Source organism: Mycteria americana, chromosome 13, assembly GCF_035582795.1.
Source record: "Mycteria americana isolate JAX WOST 10 ecotype Jacksonville Zoo and Gardens chromosome 13, USCA_MyAme_1.0, whole genome shotgun sequence".
NCBI classification, from domain to species: Eukaryota; Metazoa; Chordata; class Aves; order Ciconiiformes; family Ciconiidae; genus Mycteria; species Mycteria americana.
In genome coordinates, this window is record NC_134377.1 from 12,370,649 (window position 1) to 12,394,614 (window position 23,966).

At 48.4% G+C, this 23,966-nt stretch overlaps 1 protein-coding gene across 8 annotated transcripts in view; it reads right to left on the bottom strand.

The window, feature by feature from the left end:
* Positions 1-23,966, bottom strand: part of NCOR2 (nuclear receptor corepressor 2) — a 258,591-nt gene that overhangs the window by 187,575 nt on the left and 47,050 nt on the right. The window lies entirely within an intron of this gene.

The window sequence follows — 23,966 nt, forward strand, 5'->3', positions numbered from 1 at the left end:
GATGCTTCTGGCAGCGGAAAAAGTACGTGCTAATTGTGTGCTGCAATTCCTGCTGCTAACAGCCCTAGTTCAGACCCCGACCCTCAGTAGTGTAATCAGGTTGCCTGGAGGAGATGAGATGTCTGCCCCACCTCAGACACCCCTTGTCAGACGAGCACTTGCAATGGGTCTCACACGGTTTAAGTACCTCCCAGCCCTCGGCAAAGAGGCTGCAAGTGACCTTGTGACAGCTCCCAGAGGGGCACGTATGTGCTTAAATGTACAAGACTGACCCATTTCTCTTTGCAGGAGCGCTCGGCTGTCACTCCCCAGCTGCAGGGATGCTGTCTTATTAAAATGCACAAGCCACACACCAAGTGCCAGCCTGGCCACTGCTCCAGCACCAGCTCAGCATCAGCATGGCTGGCCTGAGCCTTTGCTTTTCAAATCCTGCCATAATGTGCCTCTCTCCCTTTAGTTTCCCTACTCCCATTGCTGGATTTTCCCCTCCTAATCAATTAAAACAACTTAAGCATCTCCTGGGTTTTGCAGTTGAGATTGCAAAAGCACACAGGCGGCCCACAGATCATCTGGACAGCGAGCTTGTCAGCAGGGATGCGATGGCAGAGTTGCTCCCGTTACGCAACGGCATCGCTGCTCCCATGCCAGGGCGCCCGCTGCCCTGCAAACCCATTCCCATGCTGCTCCGCCGGGAAGCAGAGAGAGCCGGCACGCACACGGCCACACGCAACCCGCAGCTACTGACTGGCAGCTGCAGGCTAAATGCCCAAAAGGGACACTTCAAGTAATTAAAGATACTGACAAGGAACAGCAAAAAAGAAACCCACGCTAAAAAAAAGGGGGGGTGGGATTTGGATCCATGCACAGGCCATTCACGAAACAAAGGAGTTATTTTAAGTGTAGGCTGGAAATAGAAAACAAATTAGACCATGCAAGGCCTTTGTTGAAGATGATCTGCAAAGACAAATGGAAATGCCTGGAGAGGAAATTAAAAAAAACAAACATGAAACCACCCGGGCACTGGGACTGCAAAGGGAAACAAGGCAGGGGACTAGAGGAGGAGAGGAAAGGAAAGGGGTGACGGTCAAACGCCAGAGCACAGATCAGGCAGCCAAAAGGGAGACAGATAAGAAAACCAGTGCAGGACAGCAAAAGCAAACCAGCAGAATTGACTAGTAAGATTCCAGGGATGGAAAAAATGCTGAAAATGCCCCATTTTCTGACAGAAGCCCAGCTGAAAGCTCCAGATATAGAAGTGCACAAGTTGAAACTAAAAAGCACATCTTGCAGGCAAGAGGGTCTGCAAAGGCACAAACCAAACCCTCCTCCTGTTCTACCAAGCCCCTGTCTGGCAGCTTGAAATGGTGCAACGCTCGCTCCGTGCTGCCACGTCCACCCGGGATCCGGGGCAATTTAAACTGTGGGGTGAGCACAGACAGCTTGTTCCAGGGCAAAGCTCTTCCTCTCCCGCCCTTAAGCCCCCCAGAAACCAGGGGGGGTTCTTCACAGCACCAAGACTTGTCTTTTCTGGGAAAACAGCAGGGAAGGACAGACAGTTCCTTACTTCACAAGCCCTCTAAGATACTCTCTCTGCTAAGAAAGCGTCTGCACAGACACACGATGCTACCAGCGCTGCCCCAGCACCGCAGCAGAGCGTGCGACGTTGCCGCAGGAGCGGGCAGAAGGCAGGCAGCTCCTCTCGGCCCAGCCGGCTGAATCAGCCTGGATCCAGGGTCCTCCTTTATCCTGGGAGCACACTGCTTTTCAGGGTAGTGCAGACTATCCCCAGAGCATACGCTCCCGTCCACCACCCCATCCCCTCCCTGCACACGCTATGCAACATCTTTTCCACTTCAGCTGCCCGCCTCTTCTTACATTAAACATGGGCTTAAATATTGTAACTGTTACGCAGTACTAATCTCAGTTTAATAAACACACACAAGCAACTTTACATCGAGAAAAAAAAAAAATGCGATTCCTTGCCAACATGCAATAACGATATAGTAACCGTACGACTATTTCAGCCATGCTCCCAAGTACATTAAACAACACATTAACGACCATCGCTGTAACAACACATCATCACTGCACCCATTCGCAGCTCCCAGGAGCTAACCTAAACCCCAGACTATCCAGATAAACAAGGCTTTTAAAATGCAAGGGAGATTACAAAGCACCTGCGAGATTTATTTATATATTTTGCACAGAACACGCTGCTCATTTGATTTTCAAACCCTTCAGTTCATATTCCTGCAGAGACAGGTCCTCTGATGTCTCGGGCACGTTCATGAAAGCTAGGGGAGTCATCTCCTTGAGATCCTTTTGTTGAACAAATTACTCAGCTCAGGAGTGACATTTTCGGTTATTTACATCCTGAATAAAGAAGGGAAATTAATTTTCTGGGGTTCCTAAGATAAATTCTTTGAGGCAGACTGTACTGCTAAACATTTTCTCTTTTCGCACGTTCCCAATTTCAAAGACGACAAAACATCTTCGCCTTCTAAATTATTCCTTCTCCTTCATGATCCTCTAATGATTCAGGAGTCTAAACTTCACACAAAGATCTTTGAAGAGCACCGACTGCCAGCATAAAAGCTGAACTATTGTGACAAACTGCACAATTTAATGCCTCCATAGGAAGACATGTGCAAAGGAACAAAATTACCCTAGGGAACCAAAACAAAGCCTGCAAATAAATTAAATGACCTGTAAACTAAGGTACTCAAAAATATATGAGATGCTATGCAGCTGTGCCATAAAATATCACTAAAGAAGGGAGTCATTTGGGAGCGGAGCTGTTTTAAACTAACCCATTTTACTCCAGGTTTGCATTGCAGTCGCTACACTTACCCAGAACATCGCTGCACCTCAGACGCAGGATGGGAACTTAACTAATGCTAACTGAATTGCTTGTGATCGTCTGTCAAATACCAGCTCTGAACCCTCCACTAGGCCCTTCTCCTAACATCCCCGGGGTAATTACTAGCAGATAGAGTCAATTTTCAGCCCAGGTTAATAACCAAATTCCAGCCATTTGTTCCTGCACATTGCTCCTGCTTTCATTTCTCCCCAGGAAAACCGATGAGAAGTTCAAGCTCGCTGGTGGCCCAGCGAAAGGAGCTGCTCATTAGTTCGTAGCAGATCAGCCAGAGCGCCAGGTCTAAGCGGTAGGAGCCATTAATTGGGCATGTTCTGCCTTCCTTGCCTAGGTAATTAATAGCTTCTAGACAGCAAGTCAAAGCCTCTCTAGAAGCACCAAAAAAATTTCAACATTTGTATACAATGTGTAGCACCTCGCAGAACACTGGACAATTTGCAGCGAGGGAAGGGGGTCAGGAGAACATCTCCTCCTCCTCCCATCCATCCCCTCCTCAAACACCCCTGTACACAAACCGACAGCCTGTTTCAACAAGAGTCCTGGCACGCAGCGAGTGCAATGCAAAGGGCTTCACCCCTTCTGCATCCACAGGGGAGTCTTACCCTAAAAAGAAGGAGTCTTGCACAGCTCCAGCTCCCTCCCACTTCACGCAAAGGCAAATGGCACTTTGCAGGAGCCGAGCTTTGGGTTACGTTTCTACAGAGAGGCTTACAAAGCAGATGGGGATTCCTGATGTGTTTAATAACTGAATGCGCACAAGTAGGCAAACGGGATTTCAGTGCTTCCCTGCCAAGCTCAGTCCTGCTGACAACAAGCTGTCCAAAGCCGTCAGTCAGTCCCCAGCAGATCAGGAGTCCTGGCTTTCTGATCAGGACAGTTCTCAAACTGCAGCCTGGTCATACCCTTTGTAATTTGCCTTTCCTGGGCTTGGAGCAATGGTTTTCAGCCTGTCATTTACAGGCTTCTGGGAGCCTGCAGACTAGTTTGAAGGAGTCCTTGAAAGGTGACTGAAATTCACACCACAGAGACATGACACATCGCAAAGGGTCCGCTCTTCCACGGGGAAGCAACGAGCACCAGCAAGATGGGGTCAGAAGCCTCTGGCCTCCCCACCCCATCGTAGCAGAGGGAGGGGGAGAGTTTTGCCTCGTTTCCCAGCAAAATGCCCAGTCCCTGGTCTATCAGTCCACCCTGTTTTGCAATTGCTGAACTCAAAGCTATTTATTAATAATAATAATTATTACTACTTTAAAAAAAACCAAACCTCAGCTGCCAACGTGAAGCTGTTCCTAAGATGACTCACTGGCCCAATTCGCTGCTGCTGCGGCTGTGCAGGCACAAGCAGGTACCTACCGTCACCCTGCCCCTACCTGCCCCGGGGCTGAGGTTTCAGCTGGTTCCTCATCCTTCAGCCACATAGCAGAAACAAAGAAAAACCATGAGGGAAACGTCTGACGCAAAGCAACCCTTCTCAGCTGGGAAGCACCTCTCATGGGCAAACAGCAGCTCTAACACAGAGTCATTTAATTTGGACAAAACTGGTCTGGACAAAAGCACTGGGGATGCTAGCAGACGGAATAGCAGAGTCATAGTCCCAAGGTCAAATACTGCTTTTGTGGAGCTACAGAAACAAATTACAGCACAATAATTTCTCCAGAGTCCATTTGGGGGTACTTAAGGATGCTTCCCGGCACCTTCATGCATTATAACCTTGATGAAGGCCTCAGATTTAAATTAAAACGAACTCTGGTTGCCCACAGCAAGAAAAGACATGGCACCCGACATCGTCCCCGCTAAGGGAATGAGTTTCCCTTAGTATCAAGTTGATGCAGGACAGCTTACACAGGGATAACCGAGAGGATTACCGTCCCCAAATCTCCATCACCTCTGCTAGGGCAGCTGAGCTGCTCGTGAAACAACTGCAGTTAACTGCCCTGGTATTTTAATGGGAGTGGCCAATGATGGTGGATTACACTGAAAATAGATGCAGTGCCCGTGAGGACTCTGCACCGAGGCACGGACGCAGCCCTTCCCACTGCCCCGTGGGAGCCCTACAACCCCCCACAGCCCACACAGGGAACATGAACCCGACCGAGCCACCTTCCCCTGCCCTTCAGAGCCCACCCAACCCCTGCCACCGGGCACGGGTTGCCAACAGTGGTCCTGCGCAGCAGGTAAAGGTCTCCCAAACGGCTGTACAAACATGACTCCAGTCGGGTGCTGCGACTTCGCAGACCCTCCTCTTGAAGGGAGCACAAGCCTCCTGCCAAGCAGAGACCCTGCCCTTGCAGAGAAACTTGCTATGGGAAAGGTACGGGAAAACACACTTCTCCCAGGGAGAAGATAGCACAGAAGTGAGCGAAGCAGTCGCAGCAGGGATTCTTCCTCTGCAGCTGGTTAGCCTGTGCATGTTCCTGGGGTTTGATTGGGATGGGGGACTCCTTACTTGTTCATCTTTTGAGCCGCAATTCCAGAAGGATTCACACCAGTGGGTACCGATTACCACTCAGTAGGCACAAGCATGCCACTTAAAACTGGAAACACAGCAAGTTTCTGTATTTCCCTTGAAAAATCTACAGTAGATTAAGGGGTGAAGGTGCTTTTGGACACATTAATGTGTCCATTTGTTTTAATATCCATTCTGTGGACATTAATACAAAAGTACGGTGTACTTTACAAACTTATAAGGAATGTTTAAACAGGGAAACCCTGAGAAAAGGGATAACTCTCCCATTTTTAAGTTGTAGAGGAATTTTTATGGATGAACATAACCGCCCCCACTTCCTCCCCCAAAGCTCTGTTGCATGCTTTACCCAGGAAATTCAGCCTGCTTTAATACAAAACACTTAACCACAATTTCAACCGATACAAGAACTGCCCGCCCTGCAAAATGAGCAATGTCATCCTCCCAACAGTTGGGAAATAGTGGGTTTCCTATGCAATCACTGCCAGACTCTCCCAGCACTTCCAGAGGCTCCCAGCAGCAGCTCCAAGCAGCTCACGGGTGCTGCCTTGTGGGACGGAGATGATCCCAGTGGAAGGTTGCCGACTGACTTAGGCAGGCAGGATAGGGAGCTCCTTAGTCCTCCTCCCACAACCCTGGTTTAAGGGGTGTGGAATGGCTTAATTATGCCCCTCAAGGCAGGAAGAAGTCACTTGTCTTTAAATACTCAGGCTTTTATTGAGTTAACATGTTTTAACAAGGTCAAGGCTTGAATGGTAAACTCTCACCCAAAGAAGAATTCGCTGCTTCGCCCCTCACAATTCATCAGTGTCCACCATGGTTTAATTCTGAGCCCTGGGTTAAAGTTATAAACTTTCCAGGCAAAGAAAAATCAAGAAAAAAATACTTAAGCAGTCAGAAAGGGTAAATAAACCCTCACTTTCTTCACCATATCTCGGTGTTCCAGAGAGGCACCTGGCACTCAAACACAGCACCCTCACACATCCCCGTGGAGGGGACTGCGGGCAGGGCAGCAGGGTACCTTTGCCTCCCACCACCTCCCGCCCAGCATAGGGGTGAGCTCTGGGAACCCCCCCCCCAGTTTAAATCCCTGCAGTCTCAGCAGTGAAAACAGCTGCAGAACAGCTGCCTGGGAACCAAACAACGGGGCACAGGCCACCGGAGCCAACCCCTTGTCCCCGCGTCTCCTACAGCATGGCTGGTTACCGATTAGTAGGAAATCTCCAGAAACAAACAAATAAATATTGCAGACAGATGCTAGAGGTAAGCAAATGAATGCTGAATTGTTTGACAACACGGAAAGAGAAATACAAATTGCAGCCTTCCCCAAAATCACCTCCCGGCTCCCCCAGCCCGAGCCCAAAAAAGGCTTCCCAGTTTTGTTTTTACATCAGCCACCAACAGGGCAAGACCGTTCCCGCATCCCGTGAACCCCCACGCGCTCACGTACATCAGCAGCCTTGTCACAACATTACCAAGTCTTACAAGCTCAGACTTCCAAGGAAAAGCACACCATTACCTCTTTGGACATGCGCCATTCAGCAAGGCAGATCATTTAACCACGTGCAGCAGAAACTCACTTGCTAGGTAGGAACGGCGACAGATGAAAAGTTAGCACATTAAACCAACAGCCCTTCCTTGCCAAACTTCACCTACTTCCTATGGCCCAGTGAGAAAGGCAGAGCATCAGGGACGTACGTCGCTCAACCTGCACTTCAGAGGTTTTCCTCCTTGTCCACTGGAGCATCCCTCAGCAGTAGTTCCTGACCTGAGCAAAAGTGGTATCAATCGGACATAAAGCAGTTTTAATTTCTCCATGCAGGAGTTTGTACTGGTTTGACCGAATTTGCTTTGAAATCAGGTCTGCTTAAACTGGAGCAGGTTTCCTGCTGCGATTCAGATATCCCATTACACAGCTCATCCCAGCAGCCAACTCTGTACAGCTTGAGCAAATGGAAAGTTGATCAGTTCATGGAAAAAATGCTTCTATACAAGGACAAAGAAGGCAGATTTAAAAAAAAAGTCCCCTATAATTCTGTATGCAGAATTTACCTTTAGGTTTCGGTACTTGGTTAAATAAGGTAAAGCCAGGTTGGATGGGGCTTTGAGCAACCTGCTCTAGTGGAAGGTATCCCTGCGCATGGCAGGGGGGGTTGGAACTAGTTGATCTTTCAGGTCCCTTCCAACCACCCAAGCCATTCTATGATTCTATGAAAACCCAGGAAGACACCACACTTCCAGGCACAAAGCAGGATGCAGAGCTTAGCCTGCACCTCTTCTCCTTCAGGGCAGCCTTCCCCCTCTCCCCACCTCCACCCCAGCCTCTAACTAAATTCAAATTTGGCATCACGTGCCTCCAACCAAACCCCCCTCCTCCCTTTGCAATTTTTAGCTCCCTCAGCACAGACCAGACAGGGCTGTAGAGGGAAGCACGGGTCCCCACCTGCCCTAGCAGGAGGCTAAGTCAGCTGGGATCTGTATTAACAGCCACCGGCGTTACCGGGGCTCTGCTCTGTATCAGCAAAAGCTCTGTCAAAGCTGCTCCCAAGGACAGCGTCTGCAGGCACCAGGCAGAAGCAAGAGCATCGCTTGCTGGTTCCCAGATCTGGGCTCTGTCCTCGGGCAAGCACAAGACGGACTCGTTCCTCATCGGGAGCAGGGAGACATCATTTTACCGGGGTGCTCAATGCTGGTACCAGGTGATGACAGATTACACAGCCCAGCAATGCCAAAGCAAACGGGGTCCGTCCCAGCAGACAGGAGACCCGCGAGGTAACCACACCACCACCAGCTCAGCCCCGCGGCTCGCTTTAAGGGAACAGATTGTACTTCTGTGCCTTGCAACGCACCTAGAATAATCTGAAACAAGGTACTTAAAACTTTGACACATGTAAGGCCTAAAATATAATTTCTGTCAACTTAATAGGCATTACAGGTCCACAGTGTATTTTATTAGCTAGATGCTAATGGAGCTACAATACTTCAGGTCACATTTTAAAAGTTACAAATAGTTTATAAAGGCTTAATCAATCATTAAATAGGTGTTTTAATAAATGGCTAAATCAATCATTATAAGCCATAGCTCTAAGTGAGCTATCAGACTTTATAATAATCTGCAATATCTCCAGCTGAGGTTCTTGTATCTACCTGTAAGACATCATCACGTTACAGACCTGAAGAACACGCTATCTATCATTTCTTAACTATTTGTTTGTAGACTTTAATGTAAACATAGGCCATACACGGTCACACTTCACATAGGTGATGTTAAAAATACAGACGAAACATTGCAGAGCACTAAAAAGTGGTCCTTTGGGATGGCACTGGAGCGTATTTAATAAAGTCAAAAGCTGCGGGCTAATTTCCCCCAAGAGTTCCCACTTAGAGCCTGTCGCAGTGAGAATCCATCACAGACAGCGCTGATTCACCCACACCAGAGAGAAAACACACCTCTTCTTCCTTCCCCACTGCCAGCCACCAGGATATCACCTTCGGTAAATGAAGGAAGCGTCTCTTCCAGAGTGCTGCCTACAGCATAACACTTCGCAGCTGCTGCCAGCGCGGCTGGTAAGCCTCCCTCACTCCACAGGCTGCAAACCTGAGCCTTAGCAGCGACTTCCAGGGGGCTGCGAACATCCCACTGCAGGTGAGCATTCGGAGAGGAGAGGCGGCATCCGTCTGCGTGGATGCTGGCTCAGCTTGGAGGAAGCTCCCCAGCAGCCTGAGGCTGCATCCAGCGTCAGCAGCCCCCGGCTCAGAGCGGTCGGGACTTCAGGAATTGCACGCCCCAGGTCTGACCCGCGACGGGAATCCGAGTTTGCTCCACTGACTCAAAGAGGAGCCGGCGCCTGGGAGCAGCAATTCCCATCCTTGCTCTTTGGTTGTACACACGAGCAGCCTGTGATCTCTCCTCCAAGGGGGGACTTCTGAACGCAGACAGGCGAGGTGACAGAATGAGCCTCACATCTTTAGATGGAGCTCTTAACACTATGATATTTAATGTAGCATTTCTCAGGGGGTGGGGGAGCAACCAAGTACACTCCCACCATCCTCCCCAGCAAGGAGAGACCAGATGTCTCACCTGAGCTCAACCTGGGGCTGCTACGTGTCTGGGAGGGATGGGAGGAGAAAGGGCCAACTAAGCAGAAAGGGAAATATCTCTTCAACTCCAACAAGACAAGGTCCCTGCCAAGAAATGCACTGCCAGTTCCTCATTTGCTTTACTGAGAGAAGTTAAAAACAATAAGCACAGAGGCACACAGCTGGAGCAGATGTTTTTAATTCTTCATTGCTCACAAGCAGCAGCTCTTCCCCTCCTGCTCACCCACCTATCCTCTCTGCTGGCATCCAGTGGTGGGAGCGTGATGCCAAGGGATGGGGCAGAGCCCTTCCCCAGTGCCGGAGCCATCCCTCGAAGCTCCCACCCCAGCCTCTCTCATAAGCCTCCCTGGGACAGGTTGTGATCAAGGTCTTCCGCTTGCTCCTCCTCGTCATTCGTGCCAGGTAACCTTTGTAAATACTTCTCAGCACTCCCGAAAAGCAAGCCAGGCTGCAAGAGATGCAGGGAAGCCTGTTTAACACACAGACTGATGCATTAAAATAACCCACCTCCTGCAGAACCGCTGTTCTCTTTGGCACACCAACGTAAAGGTTAGTTATCAGGAGGTACTCAGATTTCAAAGTAAAACCGCTACACTTTAAACCATTTTAAAAGTCTGTATCACACCCACGTATGTGAAGGGGAGAAGGGAAAGGCATCCTGTCCGCTGTTTTAAAAAGATTATTTCAGGTCACTGTCCCTTATGCAACAAGAGCTACTCAGCTAGGATAAGATCAGCCACTAAGCAGGATTACAAATTTATCTTCCCTCGGTAGTGTGATCTTCCACTAATAATCGTATCACGGAAAATAATATAGAAAATAATTTAAGAATTGCACTTTGAGTCACTAGCAAGGCACAAAATGTTCACACAGCAAAAGGCAAAAATTTTTTTTTTTTTTTTTTTTTTAACTGCAAGGGTGACACGAACCACCGAGGGGGAGCACAGATGCAGAAAACAAAACACCACAACCCTGGTGTCAACAGCAGCATGGGAAAACCCAGACAGTGCCGAGACACTGCGAATCAAACCAGCGGGGCTTGGTTCAGAGGGAGGATGAGAAGCATCACCAGCTGACTCACCCCAAGAAGCCGGGATTTGATGCGCTCCGCTTCCGACAGTACTTCTCTGTACCTGTGACTTACATCTGGGCAGCCCCTGCCTGCCCCAGGACTGTAAAAATCGATACAGACACAGCCTAAGCCATCCAACCCCTTCAGAGGTTTAAGGGCAGTTTTTACATTCTCGCTCCCAGCCCCAGTCACACGCTCCCCTGGGCCAGCGCTGCCTTCGCTTCGCATAGAGCAGAGGCGGCTCCAGGAGCTGAGCTGGCAGAAAACCACCCTACACCTCCCGGTGTAGGTACAAAACTTTAAACCAACATTAAACTTGCAAATAACTTGCAGAGACCACAACTGAAATCCGTAAGCCTCTACGCCTAGACCCAAGTCTAGTGGTTTTGAGGCTGGATCAGAAATATTTTCCAACATTAAAACCTATATATGCAAGTAACACAATTTAAGGATGAGGACTTCCCAGTTTCCCATCACCATTTGCACAAAGACTTCAGTCTCATCCCCCTAATCACTGCACCAGGCAACAATGGACTACTCCATCAATGACATCATTGGCAGATTTGATTACAGTGCTGATTACATCATCACCCACAAGAGATTATGCAGCTTTCCAAATGGCACCAGCAGCTTCTAAATAGCTTAGAGGAAGCCATGAAGGACATATATATTTAAGAAGTCTCATGCTGTTAATTTAATACAAGGACTTTCAACACTATCTTTTGGAAATATCAGTACACGGACAAAGTATTTTCGCATGCTGTTGCTACGTTAGCGAGCCAGCACATGCTTATGAGAATATTTTGGTTCCTGGAAAACTCATGCACCCATAAACTCACTGGGAGCGAAGGACCCTGCAACAAGGCGGCCAAGACTGAGACTTTGCATGAGCGAAACCAAGAATGTCCTCGCTGGTCGTAGGGCAACCCAAGATTTGCCAAGTGCACGATAAGGAATGTGTGCGCTGAACCACCTCTCTCCAAGATGGGAAAAATACTTAGAAAAGCCTATTTAAATGACTCCCAGCAGCAGATAACAAAGTTGAATAACAGGAACTCAAATGGGAATGAAGCGCCCATTACAGAATCTGGCGCTATGCTGCTGGGAACATGAGAAGGACAGTGTTTTGCTGTCCCCATGCCACACACCAGCGTAAGATCTGTCACGGGTAGCTGCTTCTTGCTCAGCCTCCCCCTCCTCTGCATGGACTATTTGCAGCAACAGCATTAGAGCAACCATCAAGCAGATGCTTAAAAAATGCAGAATGACGTTCAAATGACATCTATCCATAAATCAGCCCAAACCACAAACATCTGAAGAAGATTTTCACTTAATCCAATTTACTGTAATCTCTCTCTTTAGTTAAAATGACAGAAATGTCAAAATGGGACTTTACTTCTCTGTCAAAGCATCTCATGGTGAAAAGGAAAATAAGCAGGCTCTCACACGCAGCACCACTTATTAGGTTAGAAATGTCAAAACTGTACTTTGATTCTCACTATTAGCAGTCACATCCACATGCTGTGCCCTTCTGTTTCACTTCATTTCCCCCAAAAGCGAGCACAGAGCATATGCTTGATGCCAAGCAGCATCCAGGCAAAAATGCAAGTCACCCATTTTTTGTTTCTGATGACCCTGCTCTCATCTCCGTTCAAGGGCACACAGACCCTCCTAGGGTCTCTCTTATACCACATAGAAGCAGTCTTATTTACCGTCAAAGGTCTCAGAAAGACTGCCTTCTACTGCTTCCAGAAAAGAAAACAACTATGCAAGCCTTCTCCACAGACCAACCTTAAATTGCTTTCCCCCATCTCTCCACATTAATTAGCAAGCAGGATAATTGACTCTCTGCCCGGGAGTTAAGCACGTGTGTGTCCACATATATATTTCTGTGTGCAAGCGTATGTATCTTTTTCCCCAATGGTCACAAAAATTAAGCCATTATCCAAGAGTCCAGGAAAGTGAAAGAAAAATACCTACTGTCAGGAGCGGGGTCTTCATGCATTATTTAACTAGAACTCTGTTGGCAAAACTGGTGTTGTTTTTATATAAAAGCTAATAGAAATTGTACCTCCAGGTGTCAAAACACTGATGGTAATTCCTGCTGCCTCAGACATCTTGATGTTTCAATTTTAGCAGTATGAGGAGCCTGCAGGGAATCCAAGAGGGTAAAGTGCTTGTACTCAAAGAGAAGCAGAGAGAAGGAGAGCCTTTTTATTTCTTTATAAAGGGCTCAGGGGAACAGTTCTACTCACTGGAATTATCAGATCTGGTTCCCTTGCTCCTTCCCTTCCTTGAAAGAGGAAAGAGCAAGATAGGCTAACAAGGAGTGATTGTATCATGTCGGGGGGGGGGGGGTGTCAACGAGGCTGGTAAGGAGAAGAACAAAGACAAAGATGAAGTGAACAGAAGATATTGTGGAGGTGCAGCAGCACAAGAGCAGCTGCAATTAATGGAATGACTAACTGATTTCCACAGAATGGACAAGCTGCGATGCAACAGCAATTTTAATAATTTTTTGGTTTGGGGGTTTTTTTAAGTTTGTGCCTAAAAGCACAGCAGCACATCAGACACCCCCTCACCCCACCCCCCCCCAAGTCCCCTCCTTTACTAACTTCCAACTGCACTTCTTCATTTTCGCCCTTGGTGCCAGGAAAGACCAGAGCTGTATCTCTACCGGCACAAGACCAAAGCCAATGCAGGGAAGTTTTCGGCTGCTGACACTGGTGCACCTAGGGCCCTCAGATACTCATTTACATATATATATATATATATGTATATAGCTACCTGCTAGCTTTCATTTTAAAAAAGGATGTTAGTTCCCTGCATCAGCAAATGGAAGCATCTCCCAGACTTTCCTCCCAGATCTTTCCTGTCCTTGCAAAGCCCTGCAGATGCTGGCTGATCTGCCAGTCTTGGTGTTTGTCCTCTGCTCAGAAACCTCCGAGGTTGCAGATGACATCTCAACTGCCTCCTCATGTCCTCTTCCCACTTCTTAACCTTTTCACAGCTTCCTCCTAGATTCACTTTGTATAACCCATGGTGGAAGCAGCTGCCCACCTCTGAAACCCACTGCTGACGGGTGAGGGATGGCTGCATACAGCACCCTACAGCACAAGTACACCGGGGGAATGAACCTGTAAATCGCAAGCCTACACTTCTACCCAGTATAGTGCTTGCTGCCAAGGGCTTTACACAGGTATTTAAAAAAAAAAAAAAAAAAACAACACCAAAAAAACCCAACAACAGTGAGTATCCATCCCTCTCGCTTTCTCTCTCCACTATCTGCACACCTTCTGCCACCCCACAACCCCTCTTTTTCCTGACACAGCAAATATTTGATTTCTGGACTACAGCACAAATTCACTGATGATTTACACCCCTTCGGGCCAACTCTGAGGACGGGATCACGCAGAACCGACTCAGCCCACTGCACCTTCCCAGAGCAAGGATGGGGCAGGGAGACAGTAAAAGCTAGAGGTGCATAAAGCATCATCTTCCTGACCGCCCCTGCAAGGCCCAGCAACCACTGGCCAAAATCAGAGCCGTGGCAAAGGCACGAGACAGTAAGTATGCCCGTACAAAGTTTCAGTTATCAATTTATTATAGCACCTATGAAATAGTTGTTTCAGGCCAATGCCCCACCTTAAAACCACACACAGTCCAGGCCACCATCCCCAAGCACCCCAGCAGAGGCTGTGAGGAGGAGGGCAGATCCACACAGCCCTCAAAATCCATCCTCCTGGGCTGCAGCTTCTAGGAGAGCCCCAAGGACGACATCATGGTCTGGCACTCCTGTTTCCGTATCGCTTCCACCACGGAGGAAAGCGAAATTGGGACAGCAGGGTGGACAGACAAGGAGAAAACAATAGCTCAGGAATTCGCAAGCAGCTCAGCATGGCATTCAAGGGAAATAAAAACAAAAAAAACAACCCCACAACTTCTCCAGGCAGCCACTCGGCCAGGGACACAAAGATCTTGGAGAGATCCTTCATTGGGTCGTGAACTTTTGCAACCCCGTTGCAAAAACAGCGCTGAGGAAATTCCCAAGGAAAAGTAAATGGATGCAAGAGCGAGCTGAGCCGAGGAGTGCCAGAACTGCTGCCAATCACTCTTCGCCCAGGCACGTGCCCAGCCCTCCGCACGCACGCTCCTTCCACCCAGCAGCCCACCGAGCAGCACAACCACCCTCCGGGCCCGCGTCCGGTGCGCCCCAGGTCCTGCCTCGCACTCGCCACCCTGCAGCATCGCGGGGACCGGGCAGGGACCAGGGTGCTCCCCTCCCGCCCAGATCTGCATCCTGCAAGGTTTTCCCAGACAGCTGTATCAGGCCCCCTCCCCACCCACAAGTCCTGCTCAGGCATCACTTACAGCTCGCTAGTATTTCAGGGACATCACTCCTACCCGCCCTGAGAGAGACATTTGTTGCCTTCTTGCTCCTCCAGCCACGGCTCACAGTGCGTGGTATAAACTTTAAGAGGCAATGACCTCATTGGAGCTGGGAAGAGGGAGGCGGGGGAATTGGCTACTTGCCACCTTCTCATTTTTCACATAAAAAAATAATTTATGAGAGAAAGCCCATTTTATTTGTCTAAAAAAAGGAAAAAAAAAAATCGCATTAGAAGCAGCAGGCCTGCCTCGGAGTGCATCACTTGTACAGAAGCTCCTACCTGGGGTGGTGCAGAGTGGGACCCCCCGCACCAAGGCACAGCCCCCCAGCACCCCCAGACCCCCCACTGCTCCACCGACTACTCAGGAAACATCAGGCTACGGTGCAAGCATCTCCTCTCATCATCGGTAAGGCCGGCTTCCCCTGTACGCGCAGGGAGGGACTTCCAACTCTCTCTAATTTGCAACTCCTCCGAAAGGGCAATTAAATAGGCAACCCATAGCTGGCGACTGGGATTTCGGTTCAGCTCTCTGGGATCAGGCCATCAGACAGGGCTCTGCAGTGAGCAGTAACTCCAAGGCATGTCATTAATTTTGCCCAGACATGTATCGCACCCTATTTCTGAACACACATACAGCATGTGTGCGGCGCTCTGTAGACGCAGGATACACGAATCCTGCATACTCACACATTTTATATACTCGTATTACTTATGTTATAGATTCACACATACATTACTCATAGCTCTTAAGAACAGAACACACAGTTCATCTTGGCATGAATCCCAGAGGAAGGGAAAAAAAAAAAAACGCCTTGCAGTAACAAATCTAACTCGCGTTGAGTCCAACAGCATCTGTGGTAGGAGTTACAGCAGTATTATGGATCATTAAATTATTGAATTATTTTGTATAACACACCCATGTGTCTCAGATAACGCCACTCAAGCCTTCTGTTTCAAGGGACATTTCCCAACTTGAAGCGTGCCACCACTCTCCCAAGTTTTTGCCCGTAACTGCTCAACACACACAGCAACTGTGGGAAACCGTGGAAAAAGCAGTTTATTTCTGCAGTGTGCACTTGACAACCCCTCACATACATCAGTTCCACCGAGGCACCCCTATATTTCAAGTTAGGGCCCAAACATGTTCATATGGGACCGTAACTGTCCCTGAAAAGTGCAGTATCTCTGCAGTTAAGCATGCTAGCCAACACCGGACTCCACTCTCTAGAGCAGACTGAGACAGCAGTAGGGATATTTAATCTGTACACACCATACCACAACGGCAGAAAGTCAGGTTAGCACGGACTGTAACTCCCTAGTAGGACACTGTGCAATGAAGGAAAACATTAAAAAAAAAAAAAAAAAAAAATCACAGCACACTGCAGCTTCTATACGCCTTTGTAACCTCTACAGCAAGTTTGCAGCATATCACATCCCCTCCAAAAATGGGCTTCGTCCACTCTTAGGAGCTTTACACCCCCATGTAGAGAGATTTAAAAAGTCAGAGTCGTAACATTATTCTCATTTCCTGAAGGAGCGATGAGCACAACGAAGCGAGGTGCAGCTCACCCCAGCTCAGGCAGCACCAACGCTGCCCCGACCCAGCCCTCACCTCCCGCCCGCAGCATCCCCCTCCTCAGCTGCGGCTTTCCAGCAGCAGCAAAAGCACGATCCCGCGATCTCTCCCCAGCAAGGGATTCCCATCGCACCAGAAGCATCCTCCCCAGGACTACGGGACCACGACCCTTAGAACCAGCAAAACCACCCGACCTCAAAGTTTTGAGAGCAGAGTTTACCAGCAATAACTCCCTTTATGCGACAGCCAGCACAAAAACAGCAGCTGCAAACTCCCACTGGCCTGACCGAAGTCAAAACACACTGCGGACTGCTTTTCAGGCAAACCCAAATTACAGCATCATCTGCTGACTGTTCCCGGGACGAACAAACCCACATTAATTACAGGGTAAACTTTGCAATTCACCTCTCAAAAGCACGAAACATCAGCAAAACTGCTTTGATCACACCGACAAATCCCTCTCCAGCTGACAGAGCAACGTGTGAGACCAAGACGTTCGTCAAAAAACCTTTTTCTCCTCTTTTTCCTTGTTGCTACCCTCCCCCAAAAAATACACGCTCCAAGCCAACGAGGGCTGGAGGGATAAAATCACCTCGGAAAGCAACAGGGGCTCGCAAAACCTCGCACTTCACCTCCGCTGGCAAACGACTGGCCACCTCCAGGCAACCGCAAAAGTGTATTCTCAGCCTCCAGCACTAAACACTGTTTCTGTGTCGCCGGGCCAAGTCCCAGTTTTTCAAAGCAACTTCTTTCTGCTGTGGCCTAGTTTAGCTCTCCAGACAAAACGCCACCAAAACAAAAGCAGCCCAGCCAGCCCGGGGAGGGAAGGGGGGGTACTTACCTAGCAGCATCCCCGCATCACCTCCGCTACCTCCTGCATCTTTAGTAGCCACCCTCTCAACTTCAAAATAAATAAATAAAGAGAGGCCACACAGCCTTAAAACCAAGCTGGAAATGAAATGGAAAGCCTGTAATTATTTCTCAATGCTCCTGCCAGTCTCAGCCTATAAACACAGTGGATTACATAAGTCCACCCCTCCTGTTTTGAAGCCAAAAGTATGAGCTTTTCCTCCAGCTCTGGCAGCAAGTAATAATTCCTCGTCGGCATGGCAACGCTGGCTGGCTTCCAGCAGACAATGGGCGAGTTGAAATACTGCTACGGCCTTTTTATAGCTTAGCTCTGAAAAACCTCTAAAATATTAGCTATCTGATGGCTAACCCAACTCGACAACCTCTCCTCGTTTAACCGTTTCCTTCCTGCGCTGCCGCCTGGCATCGCCCCGATGCACGGGGTCCAGGGTCACTGGGTGGTGGTGCAGGGGATGCTCCTCTTCCCGGGGACAGCGCACGGGGACCGTTTCCCATTTAATGGATTTGTTGACTTCTCACCAGCACAGCATCTGCAGTAACTGCCACAGACTTGGCGCGATGTTTGGGTTTTTCCAGTTTTATTTCAGTCTGTTACTCAGCAGGTAAGTTTGCTCTGCTGCATTTGCTCCAGCAAGCTGCGCACAAGGTTCTCCTCTCAGCTCGCCTAGCTCGAGAGAAAACAGACAGCAAAACAACACTTCTGCATGCAATTTTGTTATTGCCCTCCCGTGTGAGCAGTGATGAGGCTTGTGGGGCTCTGTGTGTGATTTGCACAGCTGCAGGGAAGCAAGATGCTTTACAAATCCTCTCTCAGCAAGTCCTGGGAGAACTCATCTGTCCTTTTGGGATAGCATTGCAGGGATGTCCTGGAGAACCAACTGCACTCGAGACTCCCTGTGCCCCTGTGGCAGTGTAGGGCAACCTGCCCATACACAGTTTGGGCTTATTCTGCAGCTGAGTAAGTTACAAGCACTAACAGACCCCAGCGAGACTGAGGACCAGCAGCAAAACTCAAAACAGAGGAGGAGAAGACACTCAAGACATCATTCAAGTCAATGGTGTATTGAAGACTGCTGAAGTTAAGGAGCCTCCTCACTGAGTTTCAACCAAACCCTACCAAAATGAGCAGCTAACACAAACACACAGCAGCTCCCAAGATCCTGTGAAGTTAATATTTACCCTTAATACACACACAAAGGATGACCCCACTGTCTCCACACCCTGGCACAGACCCTGACCACCTGAAGGCCAGCAGGTCCATCACACCAGCCCCATTCACGCCTCCGAGCAAGAGCTCAGCGAGTGCCACTGCCATGCGCTGGCTCACTGCAGCTCCCAGTAAAACTCACCCCGAGGGCTGGGAGATCCTCTGCAATTTGCTGAATTTTGCAAGTTAGCAAATAAGCAAAGAAAACAATAGAAATTAAAGAGAAAATTAAAAAATAGCAGAGCCAAGGCCACCACAAAAATACAGTTAGCTCCCTTCTCAACACTCAAAATAGTGTTGCCAGCGTTCACGATCCAGCTCCAAGTCTGGCAACGGCTCTGGGAAACCCGAAGGCTCCTGCTCTGCATTGGTGGCCGGTGAGTCTCCACGGCCAGCCCTCCGCACACAGGCAGCCCACTGCCCCCATGATCTCAAGTAAAGGCTTGAATGCATGACCCATGGGAGTCTTTAACACTCGAAAACCAGAAGGCAAACAAAAAAAGAACATTTCTTTCTAAATCTCATTAAGTCGGAGAGCATGATTATGATTTTTTAATGTGCAAAGGTGATAACATTGCTTGAAGCTCCAGTTCAATTAATTATTTTATGGGGATAAACATACTAGGAGACACTAAATACAAATCATAAAGATTCCTTGGTACCTGGCAGGCTCACAGCTGCTCAGCCTTTGCTATGAGGCTGCACCTCCTAATGCCACAGAAGAGCCTAATTCTCACAGCAACTAACTGAAAAAGAGTCAAGCAATCGTCTTCACACAAAGCAGGATGCAGCAAACCCTGGCAGATGCTGGTTCTTACAGCAAAGCATCTGAGATGGCCAAAGTAGCAGTTGTTGCCTCCAATAATTAAATGCACGTTGTGCTACCGCAGAGCCAGGTAAAGCCATGCACGAGGGAGAAAATCAGAACTGGCACGGAGCATCTACCCGAGTCCCATGAGCTGAGAATGGGCTGAAGTCAAGAGACATCATCTTAAATTTAATGCTGTTTTTTCAGATGAGAAGTCAGGGACACATGCTTGGAACACCTGCGTTTTCTAAGGGAGAATAATTTATTTTTAATGGCCAATTTTCTGGGTTCCACCCCAGTAAGTAACAGGCAAACAAGCCACAGAGAACCGAAACCTAGGGACTTGTGTAGGGATGGATCTAGCCCTGCCCTGCTGAACGCTGCAGGCACACAGCTACATTTCATACTCTGCTACTCCAGTGAAACCTCGGCGGGTCTCGGGGACACCTTCCTGAGCAGACCGCATTTGATCCCGGTCTCCTGTCCTGTGCCCCACAACCTCCTTCACAACTCGCTATTACCAAGATGACATCTAAAAACACAGCTACAAAATACCCTATCCCTAACCCGAAAAGAAAAAACACCAAACCACACCACTATTTGGGAAAAACAAAGATGGTATTTCCTCCTGGGTGTAATGCACCATGTGTACGTGCCTGCAAAGATGCTGTACCTTCAAAGTGGGCATCAAGAGCCACAGGAAAGAAAAAATAATAAAGTCAGAGCCAAAACCTCTGGAAATCTTGCTACCCTTACACAGACCAACCTCCCTTCTCCGGGCAAGGAACATCCCCACCATGACCCCAGACACGCAGATGTGTGATCCAAGATGGGGAATAACAAGTTACAACTACAAAGCCCCGCTGAAACTTTAAAATGGCATCACACTACACATGCTCTTCCAGCTTAAACCCTTAATTAAAGAGACTATTCTTTACAGTGCTGGAGCCACTCCAACTCCCATTGTTAAATTTAAAATAAAATCCTGCAACCCCACAGCATCTGTAAGACATTAAAACATTCAATACTGACTTCTTTATTCAGCTTTAAGACATCATTTAATAATTTTTCCTCTCAAACCCCAAATCTAAGGATTTAAAGAAAATAACCAACAGCACCTCTTACAGGATGCCTTTTTTTAAATGAATCTTTCGCAATAATATCCTTGACCTTTAACAGTTCAAAACCGATTAAAACTTTGTACATGTACACGTATCATGTACAGCCTCCGGACAGACTGCAAGACCAGGATGCATTCAATGCTGGGTGCCAGGACGAAGCAGAAAGCATGGAAGCCAGCTCCAAATACAATCCATTCACGCACAGGGACAAAACAAGAAAGAAGGCAGATTTGACCACAGAAAATCACCATGAGCACAAGAAAAATACATCAGAAAGCCAATTTTGGTCATTGCTAATAAAGCTGGAACCACAAGCCAGAACCTTGTTGTTCTAACCTCCATTATTCCAAGGTGGGTCTTCACTTCTCCTGCTCTCTCTGGAGAAGGAGCCGCTTGCAGCCATTTACAGCTCCTCTACCACCACTCAGGTAGTGCCCGCGGTCTGGAAAGGACACGTTCAGCCATGGCAAGGGATCCAGACGTGACAACTTTCCTGACAGGACTGGGAGAAGAACTTGGGCTGAATGCCAGCCTCTGCAAAGCCAAGGGGAGCCTCCATTCACTGCACACGAGCAGGATTTCAAGCCCAGTTTCTGGGAATATCACCCGTTAGCAGCCTCTGAACACATGCTGGCAGACCATGTGCTGGCTGACCATGTGCTGGCTTTGGCTGGGATAGAGTTAATTTTCTTTATACTAGCTAGTATGGGGCTATGTTTTGGATTTGTGCTGAAAACAGTGTGGATAACACAGGGATGTTTTAGGTGTTGCTAGGTAATGTTTGCACTAGTCAAGGAGTTTTCAGCTTCCCACGCTCTGCCAAGTGCACAAGAAGCTGGGAGGGGACACGGCCGGGACAGCTGACCCCAATGACCAAAGGGCTGTCCCACACCATATGACGTCATGCTCAGTATGTAAAGCTGGGGAAGAAGAAGGAAGGGGGGACATTTGGAGTGATGGCGTTTGTCTTCCCGAGTCACCATTACGCATGATGGAGCCCTGCTTTCCTGGAGATGGCTGAACACCTGCCTGCCCATGGGAAGGAGTGGAGGAGTTCCTTGTTTCACTCTGCTTGCATGCACAGCTTTTGCTTTCCCTATTAAACTGTCTTTATCTCAACCCATGAGTTTTCTCACATTTACTCTTCTGATTCTCTCCCCCATTCTGCTGGGGGGGGGGGGGAGTGAGCGAGCGGCTGTGTGGGGCTGAGTTGCCGGCTGGGGTTAAACCACAACACCATGACAAACCTCCGTATCTCCATAAAGCCCATATAACTTTAACAACACTGCTGGTATTCCTCCTGTAAGCGGTTTCACAGCCACAGAAACATTTTGGGGTGGTGGGTAGAAGAGGAGAAGATCCAAAAATTAACAAATTAGAGCGCAGCTCATGAAGCAAGGATGCGTAAGGTCTCCCCTGCAACAGAAGCATGCAAGAAGGAGACCTTCTTGTTGGATGAAACAGGTAGGTCCACAATGTGTGTGGACATCCCCAACGAGCACAAGCTCAAGCGTGCGGCTGGATTCCACTCCGCTGTGCCCAAGGTGTGCCCGGTCCCCACGAGGAGCCTGCCCGGGGAGGGTACCGGATCAGGGACCGGTTCCCACCAGCGAGCAGTCAGCCTACACACCAGTCAACTGCACAGTCACTTTCATCTCTGGGTGATAACATCTTATCTGGGCTACGTTCACAGGCACTCCTGTCTGCTTGCTCACAGCAACTCTGCTGCGTCAAAAACATGAAAAGGGCAGCGAGGTTTGCAGAAAATCCCAGTAAGTTCTCCAGCAGTTCCCACAGCTAATTAAACTGTTCAGTCATGCATGCTTTAAAGTTCATAAAATTAAAAAAAAAAAAAAAATCACAAAAACAAACACAAAAGCCTGACAATTAGTGGAAGCAGGTTTGTTTGATCAACTCTCCCCCACCTGCCAAGTAATTCTGTGGCCACAGTAGCAAATCATTCAGGCAACGCAGTCCTGTGCACTGATCCTACCACGCAGGTCCCAGCCTCCTACACCCACAGCTGCATGGCCAGGGCTAAACCACCCTCTTGCTCCACAAGCCAGAGCCTTCAAAAACACACCCAGCCCCAGGTAAAATTACACACTGGGCATACCTGCCTCTACTAGCGGAGCCTGCAGTAGAGAAGAGCTTCTCATGGGCCAAGCCGCGTCTTTAGGAACAGGCTCCGACGTCAGAAAATGCTGCTAGCACAGGCAAAACAAGGAAGCACGTGGCATGTACGTAGGAACGAAAGGATGCTGGATGAGGAACACAAAGAAGGGAGGAGGCAGAAAAAGACGACTCATTCAAGGTTCTGTGCAAAAGCTAGCATTCCCAGGCAGCACCCCTCCAACTGGATCAAGAAGCCCAGCAGCAGAGCGTATCCCGTGGACTTAACAAGCCCACGTCAGCAAAGCAGAACAAGGTTACACACAACCAAAAGTGGCACGTGGTAAGTAGCAATGAAAGGAGAAAATCTGTGCTAGTAAGAAGATAGCTTAAAGGGGGGGGGGGGGGAGGGAAACCACCACACAAAACACAAAAACAAAACACACACACCAGAGGGGAGCAGGGGAAGTATCACGCCTTTTAGAGAAACAAATTAGAAGGAAAGAAAAACAAAATCAAGAATCTGATCCAAAGCTGTGCTATACCAGTAACAGTCTTCTCTAATTGTTTCAGTGAGTTCTGGACAGCGTCCTTGCCAAAGACACTGCCTAGGCTATTTAAAAAAAATTAAAAAGCATCAAAAACTAGTCCTCTGAAAGGCATACCACTACCGTGTGCAGGACCCTAAGTATCTTCCTAAGACTTGGGACAGAGTTGCAGAAAATATGAGGGGCCACATGGACAAACAGACCCTGCAAGCAAAGCAAGAACATGGTTAAGATACTCAATAGCTAAGTTACAAAGTGTAGTAAATCCCAGAAAGACAAAAAAAAAAAAACCAGCTAGCTCAGGCTGGAAGTGGAAACAGGAGGCGAGTGAGATCAGCGGAAGTACAAATCGTTCTTGCGCAAGCCAAAAAGCTAGGTACAGATTTGAGGACAAGTGTCCAGCCACGGACCAGCAGAAGTGGTAGTCATGGGGATTTTGAAACAAGGCTGAAACCCATAAAAAGTTTCCAATTTATTTTTTCATTCAGGAAAGGGTAAGTCCATAGCCAACCAACCACCACACCAGTCTTCCTTCAGAGGATTTGACATTCCCTTATTTGCAGTCTGAAACAGAAATATCCCATCATGAAAAAAAAAAAAACCCAAACAAAAAAGCCAAACAAGAAGAGGGCTGTACCCTGGTCATGCAATTCAGATGCTTCCCAAATGCACACCACTGCTTTCTGTTTATTTTCAGCTGGAACTTCCCCTCCACATCCACCTCCTCCCTCCTTCCACTTACGAACTGATATGCCATGTAAGATCTGCTATCTGCTGGCTCTGCCCACCGCATCCTCGGCATTTAAAATAAGCGAGCT